Consider the following 22,939-nt stretch of genomic DNA (forward strand, 5'->3'; position numbering starts at 1 on the left):
GCCTGTCAGGCCGGTTGATGCCCGAGAGTCGCGGCCTCCACAGGCCTCCGCCGCCACGACGGTCTTTGTGTCGCTCTCGGGGCCGGCTGCTTGATCGCAGCACCGGCCAGAAAGAGCATCTCTGTCCCGGGCTTCGCGGCCCCCTCAAGCAGGTGAGCCTCTGCCGCCGCAAGGCCCTCCTCCCGGCTCCTCCTTTTCCGCCGCCGGGCCGAAGGGCCCCGTCTCGCCTGGCGGCCACCTGAATTCCACGGGGACGCCGGACCTACTTCTAGCGCTCCGAGAAACAGGGCGAAGAGGAGAAGGCCGCGCTATCCGCGGGGAGATTTTCCCCCGGGAGGGCCGTCGAGGCGGCCGAGGGATCCAGGCAGGGCTGGCGACTGTCGCGGGCCCGGAGCTTTCGATCTGCCTCGGGGCGGCTGGCGCGGGAGGAGCCCGAAGGTGCCTGGCCTGGAGGAGAAGGCCTGAGGAGGCGGCTGGGTGCAGCTCCCTGGCACGGGAGTGTGTGTGTGTGTGTGGTGGGGGGGGGGCTCCGAGTCAGGCATCTCGACCCCCGCCCGGAACTCTGAATATTGGGAGTTGTGGGAGGCTTAAAGCCTTCAAAGTTGACACACAGAAACCTCCAAGTAGCCTCAACGACCCTCTAAAACGGGGTTCCAACCTTTTCTGTACCCCGCACCCCTAGGACGCTTCTGATATTATTTATTTGATTCATATGCCGCCCTTCTCCGGAGACTCAGGGCGGTTTACAATGCGTTAAGCAATAGCCTTCACCCTTTTGTATATTTATACAAAGTCAGCTTATTGCCCCCACAAACTGGGTCCTCATTTCACCTACCTTAGAAAGGATGGAAGGCTGAGTCAACCTTGAGCCTTGGAGAGATTCGAACTCTCAGTAATTGCAGGCAGCTGGAAGCTAAATATTACCTTTAACAGTAACATTAGTCTGCTGCGCCACTCAGGCGCCTATATATATTCTCCCACCCCTTAAAAAAACAATTCCTTGCATATAGTTTATACATCAACACTATAATTTTGAAACTTCTAAACGCAAGTTTTCGCACCCCTTGGAATATCATCTTGCACCACCACTACCACCCCACCCCACCCAAACCCCTGCTCTAAAAGGATGCAAATGACCAGCTGTTTGCAAGGAATATAAATCCTTCCATTCCCCACCATCCAGTCAGAAGTGAAGAAGCTTCCTGGATGAGGAAAAGACGCCTAGAGAGCGGTTGGAGGGCCAGTCTCGTTGAATCTGATCGAACACTGGTAAGGTCGCATATTAAGGCCTACCTAGTGGCGATAAAGACGGCAAAGTTTAATTACTTTTCCGCCTCTATTGCGTCATCAGGGAATCGTCCGGCCGCCCTGTTCAGGGTAACCCACTCCCTGCTCCATCCGGGAGCGCAGGAGGATCCCTTGGAAGGCAGGGCGGAGGATTTCGGACAACACCTGTATGACAAAATCGCTCAGATCCGGGGGGATTTGGACTCTGACTGGGTAGATCCGGGCAGGGTGACGAGGAATAGTCTTGAGAATGTTACCTGGGAGGAGTTTGATGCTGTGACTCCCGATGATGTGGACAGGATTTTGGGGAGACTTAGTGCGGCCACATGTTTACTGGACCTGTGTCACTCCTGGTTGGTACTGGCTTCCCGGGAGGTTACACGAGGCTGGCTCCAGGGTGTTATCAACGCTTCGCTGAGTGAGGGCCACTTCCCCGCTGCCTTGAAAGAGGCGGTGGTGAGGCCTCTCCTCAAAGCCGTCCCTGGATCCGGCAATATTGGCCAACTACCGTCCTGTCTCCAACCTTCGCTTCCTGGCGAAGGTTGTTGAGAGTGGTCGCGCGACAGTTTCCGCAATTCCTGGAGGAAACATCCTATCTAGATCCGTTCCAGTCGGGTTTCAGGCCCGGGCACAGCACGGAAACGGCATTGGTCGCGTTGGTTGATGATCTCTGGAGGGCTCGGGACAGGAGTTGCTCCTCTGTTCTGGTCCTGTTAGACCTCTCAGCGGCTTTTGATACCATCGACCATGGTATCATGCTGCACCGGCTGGAAGAGTTGGGGGTGGGAGGCACCGTGTTGCGGTGGTTCTCCTTTCTCTCCGACCGGTCGCAGTTTGTGTTGGCAGGGGGGCAGAGGTCGACCTCGAGGCCTCTCATCTGTGGAGTGCCGCAAGGGTCGGTCCTCTCGCCCCTTCTGTTCAACATTTATGTGAAGTCGCTGGGCAAGATCATCCGTGGCTTCGGGGTGAGATACCACCAGTACGCTGATGACACCCAGCTGTACATCTCCACCCCAGGCCACCCCAACGATGCCCTTGAAATGATGTCCCAGTGCCTGGAGGCTGTGCGGATCTGGATGGGGAGGAACAGGCTCAAGCTCAACCCTTCCAAGACTGAGTGGCTGTGGCTCCAGGCATCCCGATATAGTCAGTTGACTCCATCACTGACTATTGGGGGCGAGTCTTTGGCCCCCACAGAGAGGGCTCGCAATCTGGGAGTCGTCCTGGATACGCAGCTGTCCTTGGAGGAACATCTGATGGCTGTGACCAGGGGGACCTTTTGTCAGGTTCGCCTGATTCGCCAGTTGCGGCCCTTTCTTGATCGGGATTCCCTGTGCACAGTCACTCATGCCCTCGTCACCTCTCGCCTTGACTACTGCAACGCTCTCTACATGGGGCTCCCCTTGAAGAGTACCTGGAGGCTCCAGCTGGTCCAGAATGCAGCAGCGCGGGTAGTGACGGCAGCAGCATGGCGCTCCCATGTAACACCGATCCTGCATGAGCTGCACTGGCTCCCGGTGGTCTTCTGGGTGCGCTTCAAGGTGTTGGTTATCACCTTTAAAGCGCTCCATGGCATCGGGCCTAGCTATCTTCGAGACCGCCTGCTGCCACCGACGACGTCCCATCGTCCCGTGCGCTCCCACAGAGAGGGCCTCCTCGGAGTGCCATCAGCCAAACAGTGCAGGCTGGTGACCCCCAGGGGGAGGGCCTTCTCTCTGGGGGCACCTGCCCTCTGGAATCAGTTGCCCCCAGAGATAAGGAGAATCCAAGACCTTAGTGCCTTCCGCCGTGCCCTTAAAACCTTCCTTTTCCAGCAAGCCGGGCTGGCCTAATTTTTTTAAGTGTTTTTAATTGTTTTGTTTATCATTTTTAATTAATGGGGCCAAATTTATATATACTTTTAATTGTATTTTAATATTTGTACTTGATGTTTTTACTTGGCTGTTCACCGCCCTGAGTCCTCAGGGAGAAGGGCGGTATACAAATTCAAAATAAAATAAAAATAAATAAAATAAATAAATAAGAAGTGAAACGTCTTCAAAGAAAAGCAAGAAAGTCCAGTTGACTCTTGAAAAAACACCTTTGGGGCCTTCAAAGTTGTCTGGCACTGCGGCCCATCCAGAAAGAACTTTAGATGAGGCACTTCTTCACACTATTCATTATTATTATTTTTTAAATTTGATTTATATGCCACTCTTCTCCGGAGACTCAGGGTGGCTTACAAGGCGTTAAGCAATAGCCTTCATACTTTTGTATATTTTATACAAAGTCAGTTTATTGCCCCCACAATCCGGGTCCTCATTTTACCTACCTTAGAAAGGATGGAAGGCTGAGTCAACCTTGAGCCTGGTGAGATTTGAACTTGCAGTAATTGCAGGCAGCTGATGTTAATAACAGTGCTTTAGTCTGCTGCGCTACCAGGGCTCTTTATCAAAAGTGTATAAAGCCATCCATCCCATGATTGCGTAGTGTAGATCACTTTCTCCTAATCGATCTGTACAAATCCACTCCCAGTAGATCAGTGGTCCCCAAGCAGTGGGAGCCTACAGGGAATGGATTTGCACAGATTGATTAGGAAAAAGTGTTTTGATGTAAGCTACACAATAATGGGATGGACGACGATACATATTTGGCAAATAAATGAATAAATAGTATGAAGAAGTGCCTGTTCTAAATTTCTTTCCAATTGGCTCCATGATGGCCTTCACCCCATTATTTTATGCACCTTCTCCTGCACCTTACCACAGCACCCCCTTGCATGCCTGCTGTATTCCACAACCTCCCTCCCCGACCTCATCCCAGGCCCAGCACTCAATGCCGCTCCAAAGCCAACCCACCAATCCTTAGTTGTTAATTAATTTTGAAATATAGTATTGCATTGTTAAGGTAGTTGCCTATATGCATAATTTTCATTCTACTATTCTACAAGAAAACAACCCAAATGACTAAATACATTGCATAAGAAAAATTAGACATAATGACCCCTCTCATGCCATAATTATTTTGCTTTTCTTTTTAAATCTCTCTTATTTTTCACACCACATATTCCTTTAAAATGCTTAATGAAAAGAAAAAAATAATCATAATGGGAACTTATTCAAGCAACTGTTTAAAATGATCGATGGCTTGGTGCAATGCATGTGAAAGAAGGTTTTGGACTTAAGTCTAATACTTAGGGTACCCTCATGCGGCATCCTCCAGAATCCTCACGCACATAGACTTTCCTCACAATATTGTGTGTTAACTGCTACCATCTAGTGGCAACTTCCTTCCTTGAATATTTGATGTTCTTAAAAGGGCCTGGTTCTTCTGGAATTACAGTCTAGAGATGAAATTGATTTTCATATTTATGTTTTTTTTTAATCACCAAAAATAGGGAAGAAAGCAAATTTCCTGACAGATTAATTAATCAATGGAACAGCTCACCTCCCGGAGTTGTGAATGTTCCATCACTGGAGCATTTCAAAAATAGACTGGATGACTGGGAATGGTGTAAGGCTCCTGCCTTGAGCAGAGGGGTGGACTAGATGACCTCCAAGGTCCCTTCCAGCCCCTATGATTCTGTATTCTATGTTCTAATTATTACACCTAGGGTAGTCGTATCATATCAAGGATTAAAGCCTTTTTGAAAGTATTTGGGTGAATATTAGCATCCTAGAACAACAGATTTGGAAGGGACCTTGGAGGTCTTCTAGTCCACCTCCCTGCTCAAGCAGATGACCCTATATTTCAGACAAATAGCTGTCCAATCTCTTCTTCAAAACCTCCAGTGAGGGAGCACCCACAACCTCTGGAGGCAACTTCCGTTCCACTGGTTAATTGGTCCCACTGAGAGGAATTTTCTTCTTAATTCTAGGTTGGCGCTCTCTTTGATACTCTTCAATCTGTTTCTTCTTGTCCTGCCCTCAGGTGCCTTGGGGAATAAGTCGACCCTTCTCTGTGACAACCCCTCAGATATTAAGAGACTGCTATCATATCACCCCTAGTCCTTCTCTTTGTTGGACTAGACATATTCAGTTCCTGCAATCGTTCATCATACATTGATAGGTCTAGCCTCCCGATCCCTTATCCCTTTTGTTGTTCTTCTCTTCACTCTTTCTAGGGCTTCAGCATTTTTTTTTTTGTATTGTGGTGGCCCAGAATTGGATGCAATATTCCAAGTGTGGCTAGTGCAGCATAGAGCGGTACTATCGCTTCTTGTGACACTGATGCTATCTATCCTTCTGTTAATGCATTTAGGTGCTGCCTATTTTATGACTGTGCATTTGGTTTTTCTTGCCTAGGTGTAAGACCTTTTCTAACTACTGTTGGATAGGGCCCAGTTTTCAAGTTTGTCAAAGTGTTTGCTATTCCCCACAGCTTGGTGTCGTCTGCAGATTTGATGAGTTCCCTTTATATTCCCTCAATTAAATTGTTGATGAAGAATCCCCGAAAAAGTAAAAATGAAAAATGAAAGTTAAAAGAAAAGATGAATGAAAAATGATGGAAATGACTGTACATGTAAATGTGTTTATGAGAAATAAAAATAAAAAGCTTTTTTGGAAAAAAAAAGAAGTTGAAGTGTTCCGAGCCTAAGAGAAAACTTTGAGGTACCTCCTGCATCATTCCCTCAAATGTAGATGTAATTCCATTGAGGATTAGACGCTGAGTGCGGTTGGTCAGCCAGTTATTAATCCATCTGGCGGTGATGCTATCTAACCCACATTTTCTTTGCATCTTACCAAAAAAATAGGCTTTGGTCTACTTTGTCAAATGCCTCACAGAAATCCAAGTAAGCTGTGTCTGCAGTATTTCCCTGATCCACTTTGTCAAAGAATGCTATAAGATTTGTCTGGCATGATCTGTTTTTGACAAACATATGCTGGCTTCTAGTATAATACTTATAACAGTTCATTTAGTAACTATTCGAAGTTACAACGGCACTGGAAAAAATGACATGACCGTTTTTCACACTGACGACTGTTGCAGCTTCCCCATAGTTATGTGATCCAAATTCAGACGCTTGGCAACTGACCCATATTTATGACAGTTGCAGTGTCCGTGGGTCATGTGAAACGTGAAAAACTAAAAAGGTGAGCAAATCTCATGTTTTAATGTTAATTTTGTTTTAAATTAGATCATCAAATCTTTTATGTTTTTGTCTGAAACTGTAAGATGTCATACAAGAGTCTCGTAAGATTTAAAAGAAGTATGAAAGGTTTTGGGTTCATTTTGGGGGTCCAGAGATGCCATCTAGAACAACTTTCCCCAGTCTTGTTCTTTGTGTGCCTGGTTACATTACCCAAAATCTCCAATGACAATTCCTGGCTTGGCACAATAATCTTGGGAGACAGAATGAAGAGCCGCAGCCTAGAGAACAGCCTGATAAATAAAATCTGAGTCAGAGGGAGAGGTGTGGATGAGGAAAGGTCTCAGAAGGCTCCCATCCTAGTTTTGGGAGAATAACGTAAAGGACAAGAGAGGTATTTTCAAGCCAAGGGCAGAACTCTGAGATTTACGCACACACTGATCATTCCCGCCATAAATCTCAGTTAAATTAGGGAAGGCACAAATCTTAACAAACATACCACGTGGTTGCATAGAAGACAGAGAAAGAGACAAACAAACAAAAACCCCAACATTCCTATTTATATATTTCTCTTTTAAGTACCTTTATTTAGCCAAATTTGTCTCCCGGTGTTATCTCTTAGCAGAGCCCATTTTTTTTTTTGCACAATTTCCGAGCTTTCCTTTTACTCATTCCAGGTAACACTGGCGTCCGCCTGGCGTCCCAGGCCACAATCAACTCTTTCAGAGGATTTTCCATCACCCTCAAGCTACCGCTTCCCATGATCCTTGAAATGTAAGGTTCACTTTGGCTTACCCGGGCAACACTCCTTCTGTTTTCAGGAAAAAACAGTTCTGGGAAGGACTTCGATTCCCTCACAAAGTATGGGCCCCTTCCTAGTTAGGGAATTCGTCTAGGTTTTCGGATAAAAAAAAAAAAAAAGATCCGGGAGGACCTCACTGCCCCTACAGCTAGTACTAGCACCTCCCTACTCAATACACATACACTGGGGCTGCTTTCTTGGAATACACCGGGGACTCCCTTTACTTTTTATTACCCTTTTCACTTTCGCTTGGCGTTCGCTCGGCTTCCGTTCCTTTTTAAACACAGAGTTCTACGTTCGGCGCCCCCCCTTGTTTTCTCTATCCTACCGGTCATGGCTCAGTGGAGCTAGCGGTAGGCAGAGGTGCAGCTAGAGGTCGCTCAAAGAGGTAAAATCAAACTGTTTTCTGGGTGGAATCCCCCCCACACACACACTTCCTCCTTCCCTAACAGAAGGTCCTGTGCTCTGGCAAAACCCCCATGCTCTCCAGACTGTTGGTCTTTCTGTGCTTAGGAAATGCACAGAGGAAGTAAGATCCAGCTGTGATTGGGAGAAGGGTCCTCTCACTCACACACATGCAGGCATACACACATTTCCCATGCTTTCCCATGCTTTAAAATTAAAATGTAGAGGTACTCACCTTCTTTCTAAGCAGCCTTTGAGCTCAACACTCAAAACCCCTTTAAAACCTAGTTTCAAATGGCCAAGGCCCAAGAAAACTTCCCCACAGACTCAGTGGGTCTGCTGCTAGCAAGGGAGGCTTACCTGGGCCAGGTCCATTGGTTAGGTTAGCTTGGAGTCCCATCTGGGGTGCCAAATTGTTAGAAGAAATATCCTTCTGGGTTCTGCTCCAAGTGGGAAAAAGACACTGGAAACATAGAGACTGCTTGGAAAGATGGTTTAATGGTGGACAGGATCATATGGTTTGAGTTCCTGAACAGAAAAAGGGCGGAGATGCTGCGAGTCCCTGGGTTTTATACCCTCTCTGGCTTTGAACTTCCTGGGGCCCAGAAAGAGTATTCTGATTGGTTGTCAGACTCCCAGGGGGTGGGGGGGTCTTAGGTAGCCTTGCTGGCTGATGTAATCTTTCCAGGTGCCATGTGGTGAGTGTCTGTTGCTAGATGGGTCCTATTGTGTTGGAGATGATGGTCCATTGGCAAAGATGGGAGGGAACTGAGTTTCTTCCTCTGGCCCATTGACAAAGTGTGGGGGGGGGGGCAAGAAGGTGGGAGCTGCTTCATCTTTAAAACATGCTTCTCCATTTCTCATACAGGGAAACATAATATTCTGCCTTTTTAATATTTCCTAAAATATTTCATTCTTCTAGGAAAGGGGTGGGTGCTAACTTCCTACATAAGCAAGCCTGAAACTTTTAACTTTACTTTTTCAACTGTTGTTTTCATTTTTATTTTATCTCTAGATGTTAATTGTCTGGCTAAATGCTGATTTCAACCCCCTGCTGGACTTCATCTGCGCTTTCTGTTTTCTTTTTGATTTATTGTGTTCTTACCAATTTCTGTATTTCTGTATGGAAACCCGGCATGTGCTTCTGGATGGTGAAAATGTATATTGGGGCTATATTTTACTGTATATTCACCTTAGGAAATCTGTATTTTATTAACTTGGATCAGAACAATTAGAAGCTATCCTCTCTGTATCTTTATTATCCCGTTCTGCTGATCTGCTTCCTGGAGTAACAACAAATCAAATTACAGAGAAGGAGGCTGACACTTGGGGGGGGGGCGGGGAGAGAAAAGAGACTGCTTAGTAAATATGCAATCTGTAGTCAATTGCATGTTTACTAAGCACTCTCTCAAAGGTTTGATGTGCTTATAAAGTCCGTGGAAAACATTTTGGAAAAATCAACCCTAAATATTTTAAACTCACAAAAGGAATCTCTTTTTAATGTAGCAGATGATTTGGAAAACAACATGACTCAGAAACAACACAGACTGGCAAAGCCAAACCAAGAGGAGCCTTGCTTATCCAGTAGTAAAACAGCCAGGAATAAACATGGATCTAGAAATGACAGAACCAACCTCATATACCTCTCTGAAGCTCAACCTTGTGTTAGAAGAAATATCAATCTGGTTCAGTTCCAAGCCAGGAGAAAGACACTGGAGACAAAATGGAGACTGGAGGCTGATTGGAAAGAGGGTCCATTTATTGATGAAGCAGAAGCAGAAGCACATGGGTGGTTCTGGGCAGCTGACCAGGGGTGGGTTCTATTTACGTTTATTACCAGTTTGTAGCGGGGCCGCACGCGCGCGCTCTTCTGCGCATGCACAGATGTGTTTTGATGATGTTGGGGTCGGTGGGCAGAGCCTTCCGCCGGTTTTACTACCGGTTCTATAGAACCGGTGTGAACCAGGGGCAACCCACCACTGCAGCTGACCACATGGAGTTGAGGATGAGGGTTATTTATACCTTCTCTTGGGCCTTGCCCTTGAGCTTCCTGTTCCAACAGCCAATAGAATACATGAACATGTATTCTATTGGCTGTTGTAGGGGTCATAGCTAACCCTATAGGTTGTCGGAGAAGTTTGGTTGAAACCTGAAGGGTGATGCAATGTCCCCAGGTGATTTTGCAACGTGGTGAGCTCTGCTGCTAGATAATCCTATTATGTTCTGGAGGGTCATGTCTTAATCTCTACACTCTGGAGTTGAAGGTCTTTTGTTTTGTAGATAGGCTGGCCCAGTCCTTTTCAATGGGCACCAAATATCTGCTGCGGGCAGGGAGCTGGGGCTCTGAGTTTCTGTCTCCCTTAAGATTTTTTATTTCTCTTTTAGGGGAAATATTTTATCCTGCCTTTTTAAATATTTCTCAAAATATTTCATTCTTCTAAGAAGTGGGGTGGGTGCTAACTTTGTACACTTGTGTTTTCATATAATAGTAGCTAACTCTGGGTGGATAAGTGATAAATGGGTTCTTTTTAAAGGGTTTGAAGGAGAGTGGGGAAACATTACATTTAATTGGGGAACAATCCCAACTGACTTTTTTCAGGAAGATAGATTGGCTTTGGAGATTGGACATTGTATTTAATCAATGAGCAATTGATAAGAGATGGCATTAAGAAAGCAATGGATATTTTATCCAGGACCAATTAGGCTTAAATTTTTGGGATGATTTCAGATCATGTTGTCTACAACTTGATTATAATAACAATTTGTTAACAATTGAGGATTTTGGATTTTAATTTTTTGTAAAAAAGTTTTACAATTACATTTTCTCCCCAATTTCCCCCCTCAACCCTCCCTGACCTCCCTAACCCTCCCTAACCCCCCCAACCCTCCCCTTCCCCCCAGACTTCCACAAAATATAATCCAAATCAAAATCCCCTTTTTATAAAACTTGAACCCCTCCACCCCCTATATATTTTTCACATTTTCACAAAATTCAATTATTCTATCCCTATATAATACTTTCAGTTAAAAGCTATCTGATATTTCCTAGTTTGATATTTGTTCTGCACATAATCTATCCACTTTTTCCACTCCCATACATAAGTCTCTTGTGAGCGATCTTTTAAATATGCTGAGATCTTCGCCATCTCTGCAAAACTGGCCATCTTCAAAGTCCATTCTTCAATAGTAGGCATAGCTTCATTTTTCCAATATTGACCTATCAGTAATCTCGCTGCTGTTATCATATATAATATCAACTTTGTTTCACCCAATGTAAAACCCTTAACTATACCCAATAAAAACAATTGTGGAGAAAACTGAATTTTTTTCTTCAAAACATTCTGCATAACCCACCAAATTTTTATCCAAAAAGCCTTAACTTTCTTACAAGTCCACCACACATGATAATATGTGGCATCTAGGCAATCACATCTCCAGCATTTTGGTTGAACATTAGGGTACATGCATGACAATTTCTTAGGATCTAAATGCCATCTATAAAATATTTTATAAAAATTTTCCCTCAGATTCTGCGACTGTGTAAATTTAACATTCTGAACCCATATTTTTTTCCATGTTACCAACATCATTGGTTCTGCAAAATTTTGTGCCCACTTTGTCATACAATCTTTAACCAATTCAGTTTCTGAGTCCCTTTCTAACAAAACATTATATACCCTTTTAATATGCATTGGACCTTTCTCTTTTATATGTCTAACCAATTCCTCCTCATGCATCATTATACCAGTTTTTTGGTCCTCTTTCCATCTCAGTTGGAGTTGATTATACTGTAACCAGGTTAAATTAATCCCTTCTTCCAACAGCGTTTCTAAAGTCTTCAGTTGCCATCTGCCCGCATCTGTAAAAAGAACTTCTTTATATAAAAACCCTCCGAGTGACATTATATTTGTATTCCACATAATATGACCAAGATCCAGCCATAACGGTATTTTGTAATCCCATTTGAGTCGGTGCTTCTTCCAAACTCTCATCAAAGAGTTTCTAAGTATATGGCTTTTGAATACTTTATCCACTTTGTTGTCATAAAATAAGTAAGCATGCCAACCAAATTCAAGATCAAAACTTTCTATATTCAATATTCCAGTCTTTTTCCTTCCAAACCAATCACTTGCTTGCATCAAAGCTGCTGGTTCATAATATAATTGTAGGTTTGGAAGTTTAAGACCTCCCCTTTCTGGAACATCTTGCAAAATTTTCAGTTTAACTCTCGGCTTTTTTTCATTCCAGACAAACTTATTCACTCCTCTTTGCCATTCTCTCAGTTGTTTATCACTTTTAAGCACCGGAATCATTTGAAACAAAAAAAGAAATCTTGGCAAAACGTTCATCTTAACTGCTGCTATTCTTCCAAGTAGAGACAGCTGCAGTTTTTTCCAGGTCTCCATATCTTTCTGTACCTCTCGCTACAACACCTCATAATTATTTTGAAACAGTTTCATATTTGATTCTGCAACCTGAACTCCTAGATATTTAACCTTTGGTACTATCTCAAAACCTGCCTTGCTTTCAGTTCCTGTTTTCGATCTTGTGTCATATTTTTAATTATCATCTTAGTTTTTTTCTGGTTCAGTCTAAATCCTAATACTCTTCCGTATTGTTCTATAATGTCTTTCATCTGGATTATTGATTCCATCGGCTGTGTTAGGGTAACAACCAGGTCATCTGCAAATGTCCTTATTCTGTAATCCTCTTGCCTTATCACTATTCCTTTCAAGGTACTCGAGTCCCGTATTATATTCAACAAGACTTCTAATGTTAAGATAAAGAACAATGGGGATAACGGACAACCTTGTCTTGTTCCTTTTTCAATGTTAAAGTCTGTTGTCAAACTTCCATTAATAATAATCTGTGCCTTTTGTTCTTGATAAATTGCTGAAACCGCCTGTATAAATTGATCTCCATCTTTTTAAATGTCTTTAATAGAAAGTCCCAATCCACTCTATCAAAGGCCTTCTCCGCATCCAAGAAAACCAGCACTGCAGGGATCTGTTTATTCTTCTCAAGATATTCCAGTAAATCTATAACTTGCCTTACATTGTCCTTCATGTATCTTCCTTCTATAAATCCCGCTTGATCACAATGAATCACCTCTTGAATAACTGGCATCAACCTGTTGGCTAGTACTTTTGCAAATATTTTATAGTCATTATTCAGAAGAGATATTGGTCTAAAATTCTCAGGTTTTTTAGGACCTACTTGCTCTTTCGGTATCAATGAAATATATGCTGTTTTCCATGATGGGGGTATTTTACCCCCTTGTTGTATACTACAAAATAGATCTTTAAGATGTTCAATCATTTCTGCTTGTAAAGTTTTATAGTACACCGCAGTTAAACCGTCCGTCCCAGGAGCTTTAGCTGTTTTCAATTGTTTAATTGCGGCAATAATCTCCTCAGCTGTTATAAGATGATTCATTCTCTCCTTTTGTTGACTAGTGATTTTTGTAACTCTTTTATTTTCTAGATATTTCTCTATAAGTCCATTCTGTGTATCATTTTTGGCATATAATTTAGTATAATAATCTACAAAAACTTCTTTAATTAATTTTTGTTGAGAAATTTCCTTCCCTCCAGTATCAATACTATCAATGATCCGTGTACTCTGCCTCTTCCTTAGTGCATAAGCCAACCATCTGCCTGGTTTGTTAGCGTTACAAAATGTGTTATGTTTCGCAAATTGTAGATTTGTTGCTGTTTGTTCCGCCATAAACATTTGAAATTGATCTTTCAGAAGTTTTATAGCTCCTCGTATTCTTTCATCTGTTGGGTTTTTTATAAGTAACTGTTCTTTATTCTTTATTTCTGCTTCCATTTCAGATCTTTTCTTTTGTCGATTTAATTTGTGTTTAGAGTTCATATGAATGAGTACCCCTCTCATATATGCTTTACTCGCATCCCACACGATTTCAATAGGGGTACCCTTATTCAAGTTCATTTCAAAAAATTCTTTCATCTGCTTTTTAAATTCTGTTATGTTCTTTTCATGTCTAAACAGATTTTCATTTAATCTCCATGATCTTCTCTCACTCTTTCCCATCTCAATTTCTATCCATACCGGGCTATGTTCAGTTAAAGTTCTTGGAAAAATCTTTGTTCTTTTTGTTTTTACAAGTAAGTCAGCTGATAGTAAAATAAAATCAATCCTAGAAAAGGATCTGTGTCTATCCGAAAAAAAAGTAAAATCCAATTCTTTTGGGTTATGTATTCTCCAAATATCTTTTAATTCCAAATCTTCTTTCATATCAAAAAAAGTCTGTGGTAGTCTAATCCTTGACTTCGCCGAAATCTTTTTATCTATTTTAGAATCAATTACTCCATTCCAATCTCCCATAATTAAAATTGATCTATAGTCCCATTGCAATATTTTAGAATGCAAAGTTTTATAAAAATTGTCCTGTTGTTGATTAGGAGCATAAATTCCAATCACTAGAATTGGGCCACTTGCTGTGTGCAGTTCAATTGCTATAAACCTACCACATTCATCTGCTTCTATAATTTTAGCTGACAGTCTTTTATTTATATAAATAACCACACCATTCTTTTTTTCCAAATTTGAAGCTATAAAATGTGTTCCTAATCTTGAATTTATCAGATATTTTTGATCTTGTGTTCTAACATGAGTTTCTTGTAGACAAATTATATCATTGTTAAATTGTCTCAAGTAAGTAAATAATTTCTTCCTTTTCTGTTGTGAATTTAATCCATTCACATTCCAAGATAAAAACTTAATCGTCATGTACACTTTTTTGAAGCGACAAGCACATTTGCCGAAGATTTTCCGAGTCGGTAGTCTCCAGCTTTGCTCCCCCCATGGCTTCACATTCTTGTGTATTACCCTTGACTCCTTTCTTATATTGCTGTGGCTTGGGCCTTTCCTGTTGTTGTTTTTCTTTAAGTTGCTTAGAAACTGCTCGAGTTATACGCTGATCTTTAGCTTCACACATCCGGGCTAGGTCCAAAGCCACTTCTCTTGTAGTCTTAGGTGGTTCAGTCACAATTTTCGAAGGAAGATCTAGCAGGGGCTCATCCAGAAAACCTCCTGTAGCTCCCTGCATTTCCATTACCTCTAGTTCCAGCTGCTTAGGCTGCTCTTCCATCTCTTGCTGAAATTGCTTCTCCTTATCACTCTCCTTTATCTCCAACACAGAGGATGTACGTGGGAATGGTGAACTCTCTTTAAAGACATTAGAATAGAATTCTTCCGCCTTCTCAACAGTATTTAATTGGTATCTTTCTCCCTTATACCTCAAGATTATACCAGTTGGAGCATCCCACCTAAATGGAATTTGTTGTTTTTTTAATTCATTCACTAGAAATCCAAAATCCTTTCTATCTTTTAACATTTTAGGTGGTAGCTCTTTATAAACTCCAATCTCCTTTCCCTCCACTTGCACAGCAGAGAGAAAAGACTTTTGCAAAATATCATTTCTCATTTTTCTATCTGTAAAGTATATCACCACATCTCTGGGCAATTGTCTTTGTCTGGCCACCCACGAATTCACTCTGTACACTTTATCCATTTTGCAAAAAATCTCTTCAGAGCTAATCTTTAACAACACAGCTAGAGCATCAGCACAAGTCTTTCTCAGGTCTTGTCTATCATTCTCTTTTAAGCCTCTCAGCCTTATGGCAAATTCCATAGACCTGAACTGCATCATTGTAATCTCATTTTCAAGTCTCTGCATTTTATTGTCAGCATCAAAGATTTTATAGTCAGTCTCCTTCATTTTGACATCCATTTCTGATCTAAATTCTTCCCCTTATTATCAGTTTTAATAATTGCTTCTGACAATCCAGTCACCACTGTCATTAATTTTTTGGTCACCTTGTCATATTTTTCTTGCACCACCTCTTTAATTTCTTTGATCTCCTGCTTGATTTCCTGTTGTGACTTTTTAAACTTCTCATCCAAATTTTCATCTTGCCTCATCAAAGCCTGAGTAATGAAATCCTTTAAACTTTCAAGATCAATCTCTTTTTTCTGGCTCTGCTGGCTGGGAGGCTGCTGTTCAGGTTTATGTGTGGGGGATCCCCCCCCCTGCCGCCTTCACTTCCTGTTTAGTCTGCTTAGAAGCCATCCTGCCACGTAGTCTAGCTTTTCCAAAAAAGGAAATCCTTTTTCCCTTTCCTCCACCACAAAGTCCTCTAAAAAATTCCCCCAGGTTTAGTCAACTTAAAGGTGAAATTGAAGCAAAATCAGGCTTGTTTTAAAAAAGATTCTCTTTTCCTCCACTTGTTACAGACAATGCTACTTTGTAACTTGTTGAAATAACTTTGCTAATCCACTCTCGCTTTCAGCTCTCGTTAATGCTGAAGCCGGGCGCCATTTTCAAGAGACTTTCACTCATTCACTCTTCTGTTTTTTAATCACAGGGCTAGTAATACTTGCAGTTTCGTGGTTCAAGTTGTTATTCCACCCTGTTTGTTTGAATTTGCTTTGTTTTCAGTAGAAAGGTTGGTCCTGCCGCCTTGTTCTACGCTGGGTAGACTCGTCCCTCGCTGTCCGGAGTCTCGGCGAGCTGAAAAGGAGCCGCGCCTGTTTCCTTCCTAGAAGTAAAGGATAGCTATCTGGGGGCTCACAGGGGCTCTACCTGCTTCTTGCCGACTCTATTCCTCTAATCCTTCAGGATTCGGGAACTTCTGAACCGCTTCTCTTGATCGAAGCGGCTCTGACAGGCAACGGGGCTGGCGGTCCGAAAACGGGACCGTCTTTCGGCGACAGGAGCCAAACCGGAAGTCGATAATTATTATTTTATATAATACTCTTATTGTTTTCCTGATAACTACCATATTTTTCGCACTATAAGACACACTTTACCACCCCCCAAAAAGTGGGTGGAAATGTCTATGTGTCTTATAGAGCGAATGTTGCCGAAGCCCCGCCCATCCGCCGGCTCCCCCCTTCGGCGTCTGCCTCTCAGCAATTTGCCTCCTTGCAGCAAACAGCAAACAGCCTGGTCAGCTTCAGCACAGACTGATTTAGCATGAGCAGCTGATTGGCGATTGAATCGGCCTCCTGGAATACCACCTATCAGCTATTCCAGGCTGTGGGATCGCCGCTGCCAATTGCTGCCTCTGCGCACCCCATTTTCAGCCTTCATGCATCCCGTTTTTGGCCTGTGACAGGAGGCAGGGATTGCCACTGCCACCTATCGCTGCCAAGCAGTGGTGGTGATAGGCGGCGGTGGTGATCGCCGCGGCCTGGAACAAGCTGAAAACAGGATGCATGGAGGCCAAAAATGGGATACCTGGAGGCCAAAAATGGGGTGTATGGAGGTGGCGGTGATCAGTGGTGATGGTGCTGATGGACGGTAGAAATCACCGCAGCCTGGAACAGCTGATTGGTGGTATTCCGGGAAGGAGATCCAACCACCAATCAGCTACTCGTGCTAAATCAGGCTGTGCTGAAGCTGACCAGGCTGTTTGCTGCAAGGAGGCAAATTGCTGAGAGGCAGAGGCAATATTTTTTTCTTGTTTTTCTCCCCAAAAGCTAGGTGCATCTTATAGTCTGGAGCAGCAGTCACCAACCTTTTGGACCTCAGGGACCACTAAATTCATAATTTTAAATCCCATGGACCACTAATATGAATTTTTTAAAAAGATAAATAGTATTTAGTGCAATTTAGTGTAAAATAAAAAATGCAAATAATTTTTCTGTGGACCACCAACATTTTCTCACGGACCTTTGGTTGGTGACCACTGGTCTGGAGCGTCTTACAGTGCAAAAATACGGTATTTTGTTATTAATATAGTACATAGATGACAGGCTAACAGTTTGAGGTGCAAAGGTCATGTACAGATCTTTGCAAAGCAGAAAACCAAGCCCTTGTTTCCCTGAGACTAGTTCTTTCAGGTTAAAGAGAAAAGTTTTTGCGTTTAAAAAAAAGAGTAGACACCCTTTATAACTCTTTCGTTTTAATTAAATTCAACACTAGAGGGCAGTGTTTTTACATTATTTTTCTTTAGTATATTAGTTTTAATTTATTTTTCCTATAAAATGGAATAAAAATTCCAAATATAGGTTTTCCATTTGTATTAAGCAAAGTGTATTACATATCCCATTGTTTATTCTATTCTTTCTTATTTATTTTTTGTTTCTTATATATCATATTTTCAATAACAATGTAACTTTTGGTTGACAGCTGCAGTATCCTTAATGATAACATTCTTGTTTTAGCCTGCAGTTAAATTTGTTGCAGCCTTACTATAGTCTTTTGATAATAGAAAACAGGTATTGGTGGGAAGCTCCACTGAGTTTCTCCTCTTCTGTTGCCATTAATTTTTCAGGGTCCTTTTATAATTACAGCCGACAGCCACAAAGACCAACCCAGCATTTTGGGGAAAGACATTCAACTACTAATTCATAAAGATATGAAATTAAATTTAAATAGATTGATTTGCCTGTAAATCTCATTGATTAGTAGGTAGATGAATAAAATGTGAGATATGGGCTACTTCATCTCTGTCCCACCATCAAATACTGTATAACACACAATATGAATTGGCTGGCACATATTTATGATACCAAGTCAGTCCCTCCAGAGTACAATTGATGTTCGATCTTCACATATGAAGGCCTGGTCGAAGGAGTTTAACAGAACAGTGTGGCATCTACAAACTTTTTGCAAGGCAAATTGAATTACGCTTCCAACTAGTTCTCACTCCCCCATCAATTCTTCTTTGCCTCTTTTTTTCTTCTCTTCAGGTAGATACATTTTCAAGCAAATGGATGTAGCTGCTGCCCATCAGAAAGAACAGTTGCAGCTGTGGCCTTAATGGAGATCAATGTGCCCAGCCAGAACTGCTACTGCTTTAATCTTAGCCGTGGCCAGGTATAGCCTAAGACAGAGAAGAGGTGTGATTTGCACCTGTTAGTTACAATTATTCCCAAGGGTTTTTTAATGGCCTATACTCAGTATTTGCTATTTTCTATATTCAACAGTCAACATGTACATGAAACTGGTGGGATAGATGATTTCTTGGTTCAGCATTTGAATCATCAATAACTGAGAGTAAGATGCATCTTCACCCTGGCTGGGCCAGAGGTTCCCAGAGCCTGAAGAAATGGAAGTTTGCTTTCCTATCATAAGGAAACGTAAAATGGAACTTAATAGTCATCTGGTTGTTATGTAGGCTGTATTACAAAAATGTCTTGTGCATGCATATACCTCCAGACATCATACCAAGAACTCACCAGGCTGTGCAAAATAATTTAGAAGAATCTGTAAGTTCATCAAGTATCTGAACTGCAACCTAATTCAAAATTCACAAATCTTAAAAGTTTCAAGTCTATTCAAGGACTTCCAGGGAAGCAATGGCAGACTGAGGAGAGCTCCTCAAAACTGGAACCCAGGATTGTTGTATTAAGAGGAGCCAGTGAATGGATCTGCTCCATGGAACAGATCAAGACGACTAGGATCGCCCACAGGTTTATAGCTCCATACTGAGTCTGCCAGTGAATAAATAGTGATTTCCAGCTAGTTTGAGAGCACTGGGAGCTGGGGAGAAATCATCCTGTATAAGCTGCAGGTCAGCAGTTTCAAACAGACACTGGGTTCATCCACTTCAGATTACAGATTAACAGAGTTGGAAGGGACCTTGTAGGTCATCTAGTCCAACCCCCCCACCTAACCAGGAGACCCTACACCATTTCTGACAGGTGGCAGTCCAGTCTCTTCTTGAAAGCCTCCAGTGATGAAGCTCCCACAACTTTTGAAGGCAACTTCTGATCCATGGGTTGATTGTTCTCACTGTCAGAAAATTTATCCTTATTTCCAGGTTGAATCTCTCCTTGATCAGTTTTCATCCATTATTCCTTGTCTGGCCTTCCTGTGCCTTGGAGAACAGCTTGACCCCCTCTTCTCTGTGGCAGCCCCTCAAACATAATAATACTAATACTAATAATATAAAATAAATAATATACTTCCTCTCTTAACTGCTGTAGGAAGTTGTTTGTTAATGATTTTCTGGATGTTAAGAACCTTTTGAAGGGAAAGTTCATCACTGGGAGAGTTTCCTTCTATGTTGGATGAAAGAAGTTTAATGTAAGTTTAAGGATTAAAAAGAAAAACTTTAATTTTTGGAAAACAGCAAAAGGGGAATTAGAATGTTGATTTTGGAAATTTACAGTTAAAGGACTAGATGGACTTGAAAGAATATTTCCTATGGGGTGTTTAAAATTTTATATAAAAAAATATGTTTTGTAAATTAATTGTAAAAAGTCCTCCTCTGGGAAAGTGTAGTTGATCGGAAAATAAACATACGATAAGACAGGCTTTGAAGGTTGACCAGAAGAAACTAGAGAGAACTAAGGATTACAATTATAGAAGAACAGACTCGTTGATGCAATGAAGCAATCAATTTATGGACCTGGCCCATAAAATTACCAAAAGTTGGACATGACTGAATGGATAACATCTTCCTCCTCTTCCTCCTTCTCCTCCTCCTCCACTTCCTCCTCCTCCTCCTAGGTTTGGGAAATTGGGAACAACATACTCAGAAATTACTTAAGAATGTCTAATACTATAAAATGAATTTAACAGAGAATATAAAAGAACAGACTTACCGTAACTAGATAATGCAAAGACTGAGGCTGATTTGAAGTTGGATTTAAAAATTGATTTTTAAGAATTCCAGGCAACAGTGATGTGGCAAAAAATACTTTGGATTTGAAATTGGATTTAAAAATGCCAGACTATAAGAGTGATATGAAAAAGGATGTCACAATGGATTTACATTTGAAACCAACTGATGTGTTAATAACTAAAGAGGACATGCAAGTAATAAATTGGAAGAAAGATTTAGAAAACCTTCTTATCTTGGATTTACCATGTCAAACTACTGAAGTTGTTCCTGAAAGGAGATTAAGAGAAAATGGTAAATCAATTTGCAGGACATTATTTGACAGGATTAATGATCACGTTTTTTTAAAAAAAAAGTAAACACAAGAAATATAAATTTGACCAAGATTAAAATATATGCGCTATGGTTTCTGGTAGCTGTTAATGGAATTTTTTTTGACCAGGACTGAATGACGAGGCTCTGATGATCTATTTTTTAAAATGGTGAGATTCTTTTTGCTTTATTTCTTGGAGAAAGTGATAAATTGAAATACAAAATTAACTAAGATTAATAACCCTCTCCTTAGTTCAGTGGAAGACTTTGAAGAATTTGAAAGCCGAGTGGACCTATGGAAAGCTACAAAGAACCAAGACTGGATGGAACCATCGGAGGAGCTGGCAAAACCTGGGAAGTATGGAAAGCATCGAGTAGACTGAGCACCCGTACAACAAGATCCTCTGAACAAATGGGACCATCTGGTTGCTTCTGCTCTTTGCGATTGTGGTGACATGCAGACAACAACACAAATATATATACCTGCCTTTGTGCCTTGATTAATGTACACTTATGGCAGCTTGACAGAATGCAATTAATGTTGCTAGTTTCTGGGCAAGATGTTTAATTTGTACATATTTTAATCTCCTATTTATATTTTAAATTTTATGTCATTTAGCATGCCTTATTTTAATTGTGATGCATCTGACACAAATAAACTAACTACATCTATTTCTAGTTGCTTTTTTGCTGATTAGGAGTGAAATGATGAGCTTTTGTAATTTGATTATTGATAAGGGATAAGATATGGGAAGAAGATTTCCTTTTTAATTTAGATATTAGAGAAAATAAGCTACTGAAATTGTTTATGTTTGTCTGCAAGGAGGAGAGCCATCTTTTATCTCTCCCTCTCTCTTTGCATGTCTCTTTTTCTTTTTCTCAGTACGTGATTGTTTTTTACTTTGTATTAATAAACTTTAATAAAAATAATTAAAAAGACATTCCAGTTAATTCGCAAACAGCTCCCCTCCATTGCTTCTCTGAGGAGTCGGATCTTTAAGTCTTCCTGAAGGATGCAGAGTTGGGGATGCACTATAGATGTGACAATAAAGAAGGCAAGATCTAGTAAGATAATTTCTTTTTATTGGGAGGGAGCATGCTGACCCTGTCAGACTTGATGGGACAGTCATTAAAAAAAAAATGGAGAAAGGCAGTTGCACAAATATCCAGGCCCTTTGTGAAGAAAGACTTATCATCCCATTGAGTTGGCACCCGGAAGCAACTGGCAGCTTATGCTGCTTGTGAAGTAAAGAGACGCATACCACGTATACCCTCTGTATTCTGGACCAGTTGCAGCCCCTTATAGAGCAGTCTGCAGCAATTCAAATAAGCAGTGTCTAAGTGACTGTGAGAAGGCGCCCGATCCAGAAAAGGTGCAGTCTTTGCCAAGCCTCCTAGCCGCAGCTGTCATCTACTCTTTCAGCAAAGACCTGCAAATATAGGAAGAGGCTGTGACGGTGCAGCCAGTTTTTTCTAGAGTTCAACACTGTTGTTGAATGTTAGGAGACGTAGCAAGCCCGGATTTAAGTCCCTCATTGGCTTAATAGGCCTTGCAGCTACAGATATCCAAGACTTTTCTGTCATTGGGAAACGCCCACTTAAATTCAGATGTGGATTCATTAAGAAGCAGAATTGTTTGAAAATCCCTTCTACTTTTACCCGCTGGTATTTGCTACAAATGTCCACAAGGCATGGTAAAAGGACAATGACTATCATTGTGCGATTATGTGCCTCACATCACAAAACTACCATTTTGACGGTTTTAAAATCACACTCTGGATATGGCAAAGAAAATGGTCGGCTGTTGGTAATCAGAAAGTATTTACCTTTTCCAAGTTTGTAACTTCTTGCAGAGTCTTTCCAATGTCTGTTGGATTCCTTGGCTCTGTCTGTCCTAAATAACATTTTTTTTCATTGACTAAACTTTCAGGCTGAACCTCCCACAGACTCTAAGAAGACTGAGTGTTTTCTTTCTCCTGGATGTTTTAAACGGAGCTTAATTTGTTCTTGCAATTGCTTAGTTATATGTAGATGCCAGTAGAAATTTATATAGATACATATATTCTTGTGAAGAGAATGTGTGATGCTTGAGGCACTGATTGACAAATCAATAAATCTTTAGTGAGTTTTGGTAAATAAGCTGTCAAGTGTGTTCCTTTTCCCCTGCAAGAGAAAAAAAATTAGTGAATAAAAGCCGTAGCCTTTTCTCTCTTTTTTTCTTCCTTTTCATCCATTAAGAAAGTAGGAAATAATTCTGCGACATTTGAGTAAGTCCATAAAATTTCAGGAAATTATTAAACAGCAATTGTGATCAAGCTTTGCCTTGATCATCTAGACAAAGAATTATGCTGTTGGCCAATTTAAATTTTAACCTCTAACCTGTCTGAGAAAATAGATGCCTGTCTGCTGAGCCCCTGGGCAAAGAACTGGAAGTCTGTATTCATTCTCGGATTGTTGTAGTTT

General features: G+C 41.5%; 1 long non-coding RNA gene across 1 annotated transcript; it reads left to right on the forward strand.

Annotated features, from left to right (window-relative positions):
- On the forward strand, positions 1-21,148 carry LOC139323534 (uncharacterized). Its single transcript, XR_011600996.1, has 3 exons — positions 1-152; positions 7,033-7,129; positions 20,730-21,148. It is a non-coding gene; the product is annotated as an uncharacterized lncRNA (long non-coding RNA).
- Positions 21,149-22,939: the final 1,791 nt, after the last annotated feature.

The sequence above is a fragment of the Pituophis catenifer genome, unplaced genomic scaffold (genome assembly GCF_029215685.1).
Source record: "Pituophis catenifer annectens isolate HBS135680 unplaced genomic scaffold, rPitCat1.0.hap2 SCAF_13, whole genome shotgun sequence".
NCBI classification, from domain to species: domain Eukaryota; kingdom Metazoa; phylum Chordata; class Lepidosauria; order Squamata; family Colubridae; genus Pituophis; species Pituophis catenifer.